A 12766-nucleotide genomic window follows, 5' to 3' on the forward strand; every position below is an offset into this window, starting at 1 on the left:
TAATTATCTAGTTTTTTTCCAAAAAAGTATTAGAAATCTGATTACAATGATTTAGCTGGTAACGCAACAGAATACAGGTAGTTCTTTGTAATCAGATTACATGTAATCGGTTTCTCCCCAACCCCCCGGTAATTACAGCGCAGTTCGTAAACCCCACGTTACATTGTTCTTACAACTGAATGCATTTGTTTTTAATAAGGCGACTGTAAAACAAAACGACACCCGACATAGACTACATTTTACATTCAAAAAAGAAGCAGCTCAACGCCAATTTATTTTGTGGAATTAAAAGTAAATGATAAAACTCTAAACCAAAATGACCTGATCCAAAAAAAAAGCTATTCATAAATTGCGACTAACGTTAAAGCTAACTCGAATGGTGCCCTGGCCTGTAGCCTTTCTTATTGCTATCAAAAAACAACAACATAAACTCACCTGGCTTGTCCTTCAATAGTATTGCAACCAAAATTCTCAATAAATGTTTTTTTATCCTTCATTAAAATCCACCCCAGGAAAAAAAGAGAGAGAAAAGTATGTTTTTTTCGGGAGGAGAATAGCTTTGTTCGTGTGTGTGTTTATCAGAGGGTTTTTGTAGAGCAACGCTGAGAGTGAAGCTCTGCGGTCACAACTCTCCGTTTACTCGTCCAGCTTCAATCATGTGACTTTGAAAACGACTTGTTCACTGGCAGACTGAAGGACAAAACGCTTCTTCTAACGTCGCTTTTATTCTACTGTGCTTCTCGTCTTCAACTCTGCTGAAATGTTGTTGTTTTTATTTTACACCGTGAACACCGTGAACCGCGACTGCCTGGTGTTGTTGTTATTTTAAAATCCCTGTAAATAAAGTGTTATGTGGAATATTCAGTGATCATTACTGAGTTATATAGCGTTACATAACTGCGGGAAGAAGGGGGTGCTGAGAGTGAAGTCTGAAATTGTAAAAAAAAAAAAAATGAAATTAAAAAAAATAATATGAATTAAATAAAAAATAATTCACAAAAGTACTGGGCCTTTACTAGTCCTGTATTAGCTTACCACCCTATCTTCTAATAACGGCTTTGTGAGTGCTTAAGCCACTTTAGTAACACTGTCTGTAATCACAGATAACGCATTTTACTGAACCACACAAATAGTGTACTGTATGTAGCCTATTACATGACTGTTAATTAATGTGCCATTTTTTGTCAAATGCTCCATGTAGGCCTATGCAGCTATAATGTTCAAACTAAGTATGTCTGTATTTTGTTGCTATGGTAACTACACTGAACAAAAATATAAACGCAATTTAAAAGTGTTGGTTCTATGTTTCATGAGTTTGAAATAAAAGATCCCAGAAATGTTCCATAAGCAAGAAAACATCTCTCAAATTGTGCACACATTTGTATTTGATCCCTGTTAGTGAGCCTTTCTCCTTTGCCAAGATAATCCATCCACCTGACAGGTGTGGCATTTCAAGAAGCTGATTAAACAGCATGATCATTACACACGTGCACCTTGTGCTGTGGACAATAAAAGGCCAATCTAAAATGTGCAGATTTATCACACAAACACAATGCCACAGATGTCTGTGTTGAAGGAGCGTGCAATTCAAATCAAATGAAATTTTATTTGTCACAAGCTCTGAAATACAACAGGTGTAGACCTCACTGTGAAATGGTTAGTTACAAGCCCTAAACCAACGATGCCGTTTAAAAAAAATTGAGTCCAGAAAATATTTACTAAATAAAATATAGTTAAAAAAAGTAACAATAAAATAACAATAACGAGGCTATATACAGGGGGTACTGGTACCAAGTCAATGTGTGGGGGTACAAGTTAGTCACGGTAATTGAGGTAAGTTGGACCGCTGAGTGAAGGAAAAGCAGCCAAGAAGTGCTCAGCATATGTGGGAACTCCTTCAAGACTGTTGGAAAAGAGACATGCCCCTGACCCACATAGGCGGGCTGGGCATTGCTGTAAACGACAAGAAGAGCCGTCTGACACCAACCCAGAGGGTGGCGTGGAACTGGACTCAGTCCTCATGAGAGCACATCTGCCCACCAGGGGCGGATGGTATCCGTCCTAACCTGCCACCGCCTGTTGGGCTTGCTGACGGCGGCCTCGTTGTTGATTCCCACGGGCCTGCTTCATCTCCGGACTCTCCAACGGTGGTTCAACTCCCACCGGCTGCACCCGAAGCGCCACCGTCACCGCCAGTGCCTCAGGGCATTGAAAGGCCCTGTCACTCCTTTCTCTCAGGTTGGGAGGAGATGCTGATGATGTGCCACTGGGAGCTGGTCAGCACAGACACCTCCCAGTTCTGCTGGGGGGGGGGGTGTGACCAATGGTAGGTCAGCCAGCGGCTGTTGGCTTCCTCCTTGGAGCAGCAGGCACATCAATACACTAGAGCTCCGAGCTTTCCTTCCACATCTGAAGGGAAGTCATGTCCTCGTAATAACAGACAACACAACAGTGGTGGCTTAAAAATCAACCATCAGGGTGGACTGTGGTCACACCGCCTCCATCTTATGACACGGGAGCTCCTTCTCTGGGCTCAGGGACGTCTAACGTCTCTACTCGCAGGGCACACGTATCCTGAATGTGGCAGCGGATATGCTCTCGAGGGAGGGCCTGCCACCTTGGGACTGGAGCCTACATCCCCAGGTGGTGCAGCACCTGTGGGACAGGTTCGGGAGGGCGCAAGTGGACCTGTTTGCCTCTCTGGACAATGCGCACTGCCCCCTGTGGTACTCCATGTCGGAGCCACCAGGGCCTCTCGGCTTGGATGCCCTGGCTCACAATTGGCCAGGGGTGGAGCTTATCGTATTCCCCAATTTTCCCTTGATGCAGGCTGTGCTGGACAGGACCAGGTTGGCAGAGCATCGTCTGCTTCTGGTGGGCCCATACTGGTCCAGACAATCCTGGTTCAGCCTTCTTCTGTCGCTGTTGTCTGGGACACCTTGGCAACTTCCCCTGAGACCGGACCTGTTGTCTCAGGCCGGGGGAACTCTGAGGCATCCGAGGCCGCACCGCCACTGAACGGCACCAATGGTTCGGACTACAGGAGGGTGTAATGAACACCATGCAGAACGCAGGGTACAACCGCGGCATACCAGTTGCGCTGGCGGTTGTTCTGCTCTTGGTGCACTGGTATTGAGCTTGTGCCCGAGTCATGCGGGGTTCAGTATGTCCTCCAATACCTGCAGTCTCGCTTGGATGAGGGCTTGGCAGCCACTACACTGAGAGGGAATTTGGCCGCTATATCTGCCTGCCATGTGGGGTGGATAGACAGACCAGTGGGGCGCCATTCCTTGGTCTCCAGGTTTATGAAGGGAGTTCGTCGCCTGCGTACAGCTAGGACCCGCTCAATGGCGAGCTGGGATCTGGATGTGGTCTTGGCAGCTTTGGCAAAGCCGCCTTTTCGAACCGTTGGCGTCTGTCTCCCTGAAACACCTCTCTATGAAGGTGGCTTTCTTGGTAGCGATTACTTCAATGAAAAGGGTGGGTGGGTGAGCTCCATGCTCTTTTGTTAAGTTCTGAGTGCTGATGAACCCCGGGGTAGGAGTATATCTCTCCTCCAAAACCCTTCATTCCTCCCGAAGGTTCTGTCAGACAGGCATGTGAACATCCCATTTATTCTGTCTGTTTACGACCCACCCCACGGGGGAGTCTGGGCCTCCCTCTGGCATGCTGTGCCTGTGAGGGCACTGGTTGCCTATGTGGAGCGGACACAGTCCGTGAGAACAGACCAGCTCTTTGTCTGCTATTGTGAGAGAGAGTCCTGGGGGCTGGGCTATCAAAGCAGAGGCTCTCTCACTGGATCGTGGAAATGATTACGACAGCATACCGCCTGGCTGGCAGGCCAGTGCTGGAATCTGTGGTGGCTGCGTCCTGGGCTCTACTGAGAGGAGTTTGCTGATATCTGTGCTGTGGCCAGCTGGGCTTCCTCTTGCACCTTTGCTATGTACTATCGGGTAAATGTGGCACCTCCCTCTGTAGTTGGTTCAGTGGTCCTGGGTGTTGCCTCCCCTTCCGGGGACTGTGCTGGGAACCTCCTTCCACATTGACGGCCCCTGCGTCTTGGTCCCGCACTGGGACTAGGCCGCTGGCTGGCCAGGTCCCTCTAGCACCGACTAAATCTGGTACGGGTATACCAATATATTGGCATGATCCAAACAGCTCACATAACCGTGGTTACATACGTGACCTTCATTTCCACGGGTGCTTCGAGGGACAAAATAGAGGCGTGATCTGATTTGCAGAAGGGAGGGCATGGGAGGGCCTTGTAGCCATCCCGGAAGGGAGAGTAGAAATTATCCAGGGTTCCATTTTATGTGTGTAGCACAGCAGATGTGTTGATAGAATATCGGTAGACGATTTCCTTTATTATAGACCCCAGCTACAATAATGTGGTCTCAGAATACGCAATTTCCAATTTTCACAAAGTCCAGTGTAGTTCCTTGAGAGACGTTGTGGTGTCGGCTTTTGGGGAGGGATATGCATGATGATGACGAAGGACTCGAAGTGAATGCGGTCGGAATTTGATGGGGATCTGGAGAACGAAAGTAAGCCATGAGTTAACTAGTACCACCATAGCTGCATCCCAAAAATGTGTTTGTGTCATAGACATTGGTTGCCGGAAATAAGATGACATTACTGTCAGGCCTGCTCCCGCTCCCCCTCCCTAGCGCTCGAAGGCGCCAGGTTCCCCAGCATTACGCACTCCTGCCACCATCATTACGCACACCTGCCTTCCCCGTCACTCGCCATCAGCAATTATTGGTCTCACCTGGACTCAATCACCTGTGTCATTACTTCCTCTATATATGTCTGTTCCCCTGCTTCATGATTAATTGTCGTACGTCGTTGTGTTACCGGTGTGCTGACGCTGTTCTTGTCTTGTTCCACGTCTGTTCTTTATTTAAATGCTGACTCCCCGTACCTGCTCCTCTACTCCAGCGTCGGTCCTTACAATTACTAAAGTAGGCAAATAATTAGTATGAAACAACTTTGACATATAATCATGTTGTTAAATTTACATTAGAAAGATGGTAATGTTGCCATTACTGTTACTAGCTAGCAAAGGTTGTTTAAAAATAACTAGGAATGCTAACTTAGTTAGTTAGATGCCTTAAGTTATACTGCATCTAAGTTTTTCCTACTAATTACTTGCCTTCTTTTGAAATGTTATGTTTCCAAGCCAAATCCGAAGTGTATTAAGGTCGGCTGACATTAGCCCGCTAGCTAGCTGGTCGGTAGCTAATTTTCTAATGTTCGCTAGTTTGCTAATGTCCGCTAATCTAGCAATGGGCAGTCTCTCTTTAACCACTCATAATTAATGCCTAAACTGTTATCCTTTGAGATGTTTCTGTTTTAACCCTGTAACCATGGAGATTTTACCCTGTAACCATGGAGATTTTACCCTGTAACCATGGAGAATTAACCCTGTAACCATGGAGAATTAACCCCCTAAACATGTGAAATTAACCCAAAAACCACGTGGAATTAACCCCCTTACCATGTGGAATTAACCCCCTTACCATGTGGAATTAACACCCTTACCATGTGGAATTAACCCCCTTACCATGTGGATTTAACTCCCTAACCATGTTGAATTAACCCTCTAACCACGTGGAATTAATCCTGTAACCACGTGGAATTAACCCCCTTACCATGTGGAATTAACCCACTTACCATGTGGATTTAACTCCCTAACCATGTTGAATTAACCCTCTAACCACGTGGAATTAATCCTGTAACCACGTGGAATTAACCCCCTTACCATGTGGAATTAACCCACTTACCATGTGGAATTAACTCCCTAACCATGTGGAATTAATCCTGTAACCACACAGAATTAACCCCGTAACCATGTGGGATTAATCCCGTGGAATTAAGGGCAGTGGGCCAGATTCCAACCCATGGCGACTGTAGCATATGTGTGCCAGGGTCAGCGGCGGGACCCACTGGACCACACAGGCACTGAGGTAACCAATCATTTATTCTGCCTATTTCTACATATAATAAAACAATTTATCTAAAGAAACTGATTTTTCCAAACAAAAAATACATCTACCCCTTACAAATGTGTCAATTTATAACAATCCACATCTGAATTCACAAGAGACATGCTGTAAGCCTGCACCTGGCCTACAAACACCGCTTTCTGCTGCCCCCTGGTGGCCATTATACATATTTATTCAGATATTCTAATCTTCCTGCTGCAGGATTATCTTCCTCCTGTGACGAACAATGGTGTGCGTGTAGTGATGTAATGCGTGTAGCGATGTAATGCGTGTAGTGATGTAATGCGTGTAGTGATGTAATGCGTGTAGTGATGTAATGCGTGTAGTGATGTAATGCGTGTAGTGATGTAATGCGTGTAGTGATGTAATGCGTGTAGTGATGTAATGCGTCTAGTGATGTAATGCGTGTAGTGATGTAATGCTTGTAGTGATGTCATTCTAGTGGGCGCGGCATGTACCCTCATGGGTAGTGGGTGCAGCGTGCGGGCGGGGAGTGTGTTAAGAAGCGCGGTTTGGCGAAGCCATGTTTCGGAGGATGCCTGACTTGACCGTCCGCCACCCGAGCCCGTCGGGGAGTTGCAGTGATGAAGGGGGGGGGGGGGGGGGGGGGGGTAAAATACCAAATAAAAAACAACACACCGTGTCTCGACAGGATTAGCTTTATGATGTCTCTAGGGCAGCCCAATTCTGATCTTTTTGAGCAATCACATCAGATCTTTTCACACTAGATATTTTTCGCACACACACACACACACACACACACCGTATTGACCCTGTCACACACACACACACACACACACACACACATATTGATTCTGTAACACACACACACATCGTATTGACCCTGTCACACACACACACACACGTATTGATTCTGTAACACACACACACACACACACACCGTATTGATTCTGTCACACACACGCACATCGTATTGACCCTGTCACACACACACACACACACACACACATCATATTGACCCTGTCACACACACATACACACACACCGTATTGATTCTGTAACACTCACACACACCGTATTGATTCTGTCACACACACACACACCGTATAGATTCTGTAACACACACACACACCGTATAGATTCTGTAACACACACACACACACACACACCGTATTGATTCTGTAACACACTGTAGCTCAGTCAGTGAAACTGTGTTAAAAACAGATGTTCTCCCATATATTGACATGGCAACTGAAGAGACAACGTGAGCTGGCTGGTTGAGCTGGTCTAAGGTAGAAGCTACTGAAGAAGAGACAACTGGCTGGTGGAGCTGGTCTAAGGTAGAAACCACTGAAGAAGGGACAACGTGATCTGGCTGGTTGAGCTGGTCTAAGGTAGAAACCACTGAAGAAGAGACAACTGGCTGGTGGAGCTGGTCTAAGGTAGAAACCACTGAAGAAGAGACAACGTGAGCTGGCTGGTTGAGCTGGTCTAAGGTAGAAACCACTGAAGAAGAGACAACGTGAGCTGGCTGGTTGAGCTGGTCTAAGGTAGAAACCACTGAAGAAGAGACAACTGGCTGGTGGAGCCGGTCTAAAGTAGAAACCACTGAAGAAGAGAAAACTGGCTGGTGGAGCTGGTCTAAGGTAGAAACCACTGAAGAAGAGACAACTGGCTGGTAGAGCCGGTCTAAGGTAGAAACCACTGAAGAAGAGACAACTGGCTGGTAGAGCCGGTCTAAGGTAGAAACCACTGAAGAAGAGACAACTGGCTGGTGGAGCCGGTCTAAGGTAGAAACCACTGAAGAAGAGACAACTGGCTGGTGGAGCCGGTCTAAGGTAGAAACCACTGAAGAAGAGACAACTGGCTGGTAGAGCCGGTCTAAGGTAGAAACAATTACAATCACAAGGAAAGACAAAAAAAAATTCATAACAACAGTTGAGCGAGACCACATCAAACATGACTAGAAATATTGTGAATGCATAGAATGTATATAATTGCATTTAATCATTCATACTGTAGCCTACATGTTCTATTGTTCTATGTTGTAATGTGTCCCTGTATGTACCAATTCCTCACCACACATGAAATTCCCAACCTGGAAGTAAAAGTCAACAGAATTTCATTAGAATTTGAATTGAATTGGTAAGAATCGTTCAGCTTTAGCTTTATTAACACTAGGAAAAGGCCTGAGCTATCACCCAAGAACACATGATACTGTCAATCCATTCATCAACCTAGAAAGCATTACACTTGATCACATAGGAACAGACAAGTTATTTCAGCTGTGTATATTCTAAGTTGTGTGTGTGTGTGTGTGTGTGTGTGTGTGTTTACTCCAAGAAAAAGAAGTATGAATGTCATATTGACTACAGTGAGCCAGAACATTTAGAAATAACTAGATAAAATTAAGAATATATTGAAATTAAAAAGTGATACTGATTATTAACCTTTGAAGTGTGTTTGTGTTATTATTGTCATGTCAGACCACTGTCCATAAAGTCACGTGATGGTGGAACTTCTCCTATTATTCCATGTATAGGTCAAATTCTCGGTGTTTTGTGGAATATAAAACTTTGACACTGTAACGTTCTTTGTTTCATCTTTCTGGTATGAAGAAGGGCGGGGGTGTATGCCTTATGATTAACGAGATGTGGTGTGGTCATAACAACATACAGGAACTCAAGTCCTTCTGTTCACCTGACTTAGATTTCCTCACAATTGGGCCTCCCGGGTGGCGCAGTGGTTGGCGCTCCCGGGTGGCGCTGTACTGCAGCGCCAGCTGTGCCACCAGAGACCCTGGGTTCGTGCCCAGGCTCTGTCGTAACCGGCCGCGACCGGGAGGTCCGTGGGGCAACGCACAATTGGCCTAGCGTCGCCCGGGTTAGGGAGGGGTTGGCCGGTAGGGATATCCTTGTCTCATCGCACGCCAACAACTCTTGTGGCGGGCCGGGCGCGGTGCGCGCTAACCAAGGTTGCCAGGTGCACAGTGTTTCCTCTGACACATTGGTGCGGCTGGCTTCCGGGTTGGATGCGCGCTGTGTTAAGAAGCAGTGCGGCTTGGTTGGGGTGTGCATCGGAGGACGCATGACTTTCAACCTTCGTCTCTCCCGAGCCCGTACGGGAGTTGTAGCGATGAGACAAGATAGTAGCTACTACAACAATTGGATACCACGAAATTGGGGAGAAAAACGGGGTAAGAATTCAAAACAAAAAACAAAACAAAAAAAGAATTCCTCACAATCAAATGCTGACCGCATTATCTACCTAGAGAATTCTCTTCACAGCCGCATATACAGCCCCCCCAAGCAGACACATCAATGGCCCTGAACGAACTTCATTTGACTCTATGTAAACTGGAAACCACATATCCTGAGGCTGCATTTATTGTAGCTGGGGATTTTTTACAAGGCTAATTTGAAAACAAGGCTCCCTAAATTCTATCAGCATATCGATTGTGCTACCGGGGCTGGCAAAACCCTAGATCATTGTTATTCTAACTTCTGCGACGCTTATAAGGCCCTCCCCCGCCCACGTGGACTGGGATATGTTCCGCATTGCGGCGAACAACAACATTGATGTATACGCTGATTCGGTGAGTGGGTTTATTAGAAAGTGCATCGGCGATGTCGTACCCACAGTGTCTATTAAAACATTCCCAAACCAGAAACCGTGGATTGATGGCAGCATTTGCGCAAAACTGAAAGCACGAACCACTGCTTTTAATCAGGGAAAGGTGACCGGAAACATGACCGAATACAAACAGTGTAGCTATTCCCTCCGCAAGGCAATCAAACAAGTTAAGCGTCAGTATAAAGACAAAGTAGAGTCGCAATTCAACGACTCAGACACGAGAGGTATGTGGCAGGGTCTACAGTCAATCACGGACTATAAAAAGAAAACCAGCCCCGTCGCGGACCAGGATGCCTGGCTCCCAGACAGACTAAACAACTTCTTTGCTCGCTTTGAGGACAATACAGTGCCACTGACACGGGCCCGCTACCAAAACCTGTTCACCGCAACCAACGTGAGTAAAACATTTAAACGTGTTAACCCTCACAAGGCTGCAAGCCCAGACGGCATCCACAGCCACATCCTCAGAGCATGCGCAGACCTGCTGGCTGGTGGGTTTTCGGACATATTCAATCAATCCTTATAGCAGTCTGCTGTTCCCACATGCTTCAAGAGTACCACCATTGTTCCTGTTCCCAAGAAAGCTAAGGTATCTGAGCTAAATGACAATCACCCCTTAGCACTCACTTCCGTCATCATGAAATGCTTTGAGAGACTAGTCAAGGACCATATCACCTCCACCCTACCTGACACCCAAGACCCACTCCAATTTGCTTTCTGCTTTCTGCCCCAACAGCTCCACAGACGACGCAATCGCAATCACACTGCACACTGCCCTAACCCATCTGGACAAGAGGAATACCTATGTAAGAATGCTGTTCATCGACTACAGCTCAGCATTTAACACCATAGTACCCTACAAACCCGTCATCAAGCTCGAGACCCTGGGTCTCGACACCGCCCTGTGCAACTGGGTACTGGACTTCCTGATGGGCCGCCCCCAGGTGGTTAGGATAGGTAACAACATCTCCACCCCGCTGATCCTCAACACTGGGGCCCCACAAGGGTGTGTTCGCAGCCCTCTCCTGTACTCCCTGTTCAACCACGACTGCGTGGCCATGCACGCCTCCAACTCAATCATTAAGTTTGCAGACGACAGACACTACAGTGGTAGGCTTGATTACCAACAACAACAAGACTGCCTACAGGGAGGAGGTGAGGGCCCTTGGAGTGTGGTGTCAGGAAAATAACCTCACACTCAACTTCAACAAAACAAAGGAGATTATCGTGGACTTCAGGAAACAGCAGAGGGAGCACCCCCCATCCACATCGACGGGACAGTAGTGGAGAGGGTAGAACGTTTTAAGTTCCTCGGCATACACATCACGGACAAACTGAATTGGTCCACCCACACAGACAGCGTTGTTAAGAAGGCGCAGCAGCGCCTCTTCAACCTCAGGAGGCTGAAGAAATTCGGCTTTTCACCAAAAACACTCACAAACTTCTACAGATGCACAATTGAGAGCATCCTGTTGGGCTGTGTCACCGCCTGGTACGGCAACTGCTCCGCCCACAACCGTAAGGCTCTCCAGAAGGTAATGAGGTCTGCACAACGCATTACCTACCCTCCAGGACACCTACACCACCCGATGTCACAGGAAGGCCAAAAAGATCATCAAGGACAACAACCACCCAAGCCACTGCCTGTTCACCCCGCTATCATCCAGAAGGCGAGGTCAGTACAGGTGCATCAACGCAGGGACCGAGAGACTGTTAAACAGCCACCACTAACATTGAGTGGCTGCTGCCAACATACTGACTCAAAGTTTAATAATGGTAAAAATTTATGTAATAAATTTATCACTAGCCACTTCAAATAATGCAATTTTATTTAATGTTTCCATACCCTCCATTACTCATCTCATATGTATATACTGTACTCAATACCATCTACTGTATCTTGCCTATGCCATTCTGTACCATCACTCATTCATATATTTTTTTATATACATATTCTTATTCCTTCCTTTACACTTGTGTCTATAAGGTAATTGTTGTGGAATTGTTAGGTTAGATTACTCGTTGGTTATTACTGCATTGTCGGAACTAGAAGCACAAGCCTTTCGCCACACTCGCATTAACATCTGCTAACCATGTGTATGTGACAAATAAAATTAGATTCGATATGATTTGCAACCTAATAACCACTGAGATGGATCACCTACCTGTTCAGGGGTAACCTAATAACCAATGAGATGTGATTTGAGTTTCAGGTGTAACCTAATAACCAATGAGATTTGAGTATTCCTGCAGACATGTTTTACAGAAGCTGGGGCCACACGATAACAGGATCATTGTAGATGATCAAAACACAAAGGACAGGAGAAATCCTCTCGGACAGACGAACCAGAAGCCATTTTGTAAATAAATCACCGTCACTTCTTCTGTAAGAGCCTCTGAAGGAAGCAGACAGTGACTTCAGTTCTTTTAAAGTGTTGAGTCACGGAAGTAGATCTGATCTTGAACCTGACAGAGCAGGTAAAACACTGTTACAGGGAAGGTCCTTCTGTATGTCCTGCTCTTGATACAACACTAGTTTGACAACCTACTGAAAAACCTGTGCGTGTGTTTGTGTGTGTGTGTGTGTGTGTGTGTGTGTGAAAGAGGGAGAGAGAAGAAAAAAATCCAGTGTGTTCCCCTTTCCACAATGATAGGTAGATCTAGTATGGTGGTACTATGATAGGTAGACGTCGTCCCCACAGTGACCGTACGAACATACCCCAACCAGAAGCCATGGATTACAGGCAACATTAGCATTTAGCTAAAGGCAAGAGCTCCAGCTTTCAAGGAGTGGGACTCTAACCCGGAAGCTTATGAGAAATCCCACTATGCCCTCCGACGAGGTCGATCTAGTATGGTGGTGCTATGATAGGTCGATCTAGTATGGTGGTGTTATGATAGGTCGATCTAGTATGGTGGTGCTATGATAGGTCGATCTAGTATGGTGGTGCTATGATAGGTCGATCTAGTATAGTGGTGCTATGATAGGTCGATCTAGTATAGTGGTGCTAACATGTCATAATATATCTGTCTGTTATATGTTTTCTGTAGATCCACGATCAGCAAAGGATAAGGGCCGGTTTCCCGAACACATACTAAGACTAAGCCTCGTCCAGGACTTTCTACCACTCTGTCTTTCTTATTCTTGTTTGTACTGCATTGTTGGT

The 12766-nt window shown here is 46.2% G+C and overlaps 1 protein-coding gene across 2 annotated transcripts in view; it reads right to left on the reverse strand.

Annotated features, from left to right (window-relative positions):
• The window catches only part of LOC110509132 (rho GTPase-activating protein 29), a 70034-nt gene extending 69261 nt beyond the window's left edge, over window positions 1-773 (reverse strand). Inside the window, exon 1 of one of the 2 annotated variants that reach the window (XM_036966299.1) lies at window positions 436-773. The gene's annotated coding sequence lies outside the window, so the exon portion shown is untranslated. The remainder of the gene's footprint in view (window positions 1-435) is intronic. The other variant, XM_036966300.1, reaches the window with a different exon arrangement.
• Between the last annotated feature and the right edge of the window lie 11993 nt (window positions 774-12766).

This window comes from Oncorhynchus mykiss, chromosome 28 (assembly GCF_013265735.2).
Source record: "Oncorhynchus mykiss isolate Arlee chromosome 28, USDA_OmykA_1.1, whole genome shotgun sequence".
Lineage (NCBI taxonomy): Eukaryota > Metazoa > Chordata > Actinopteri > Salmoniformes > Salmonidae > Oncorhynchus > Oncorhynchus mykiss.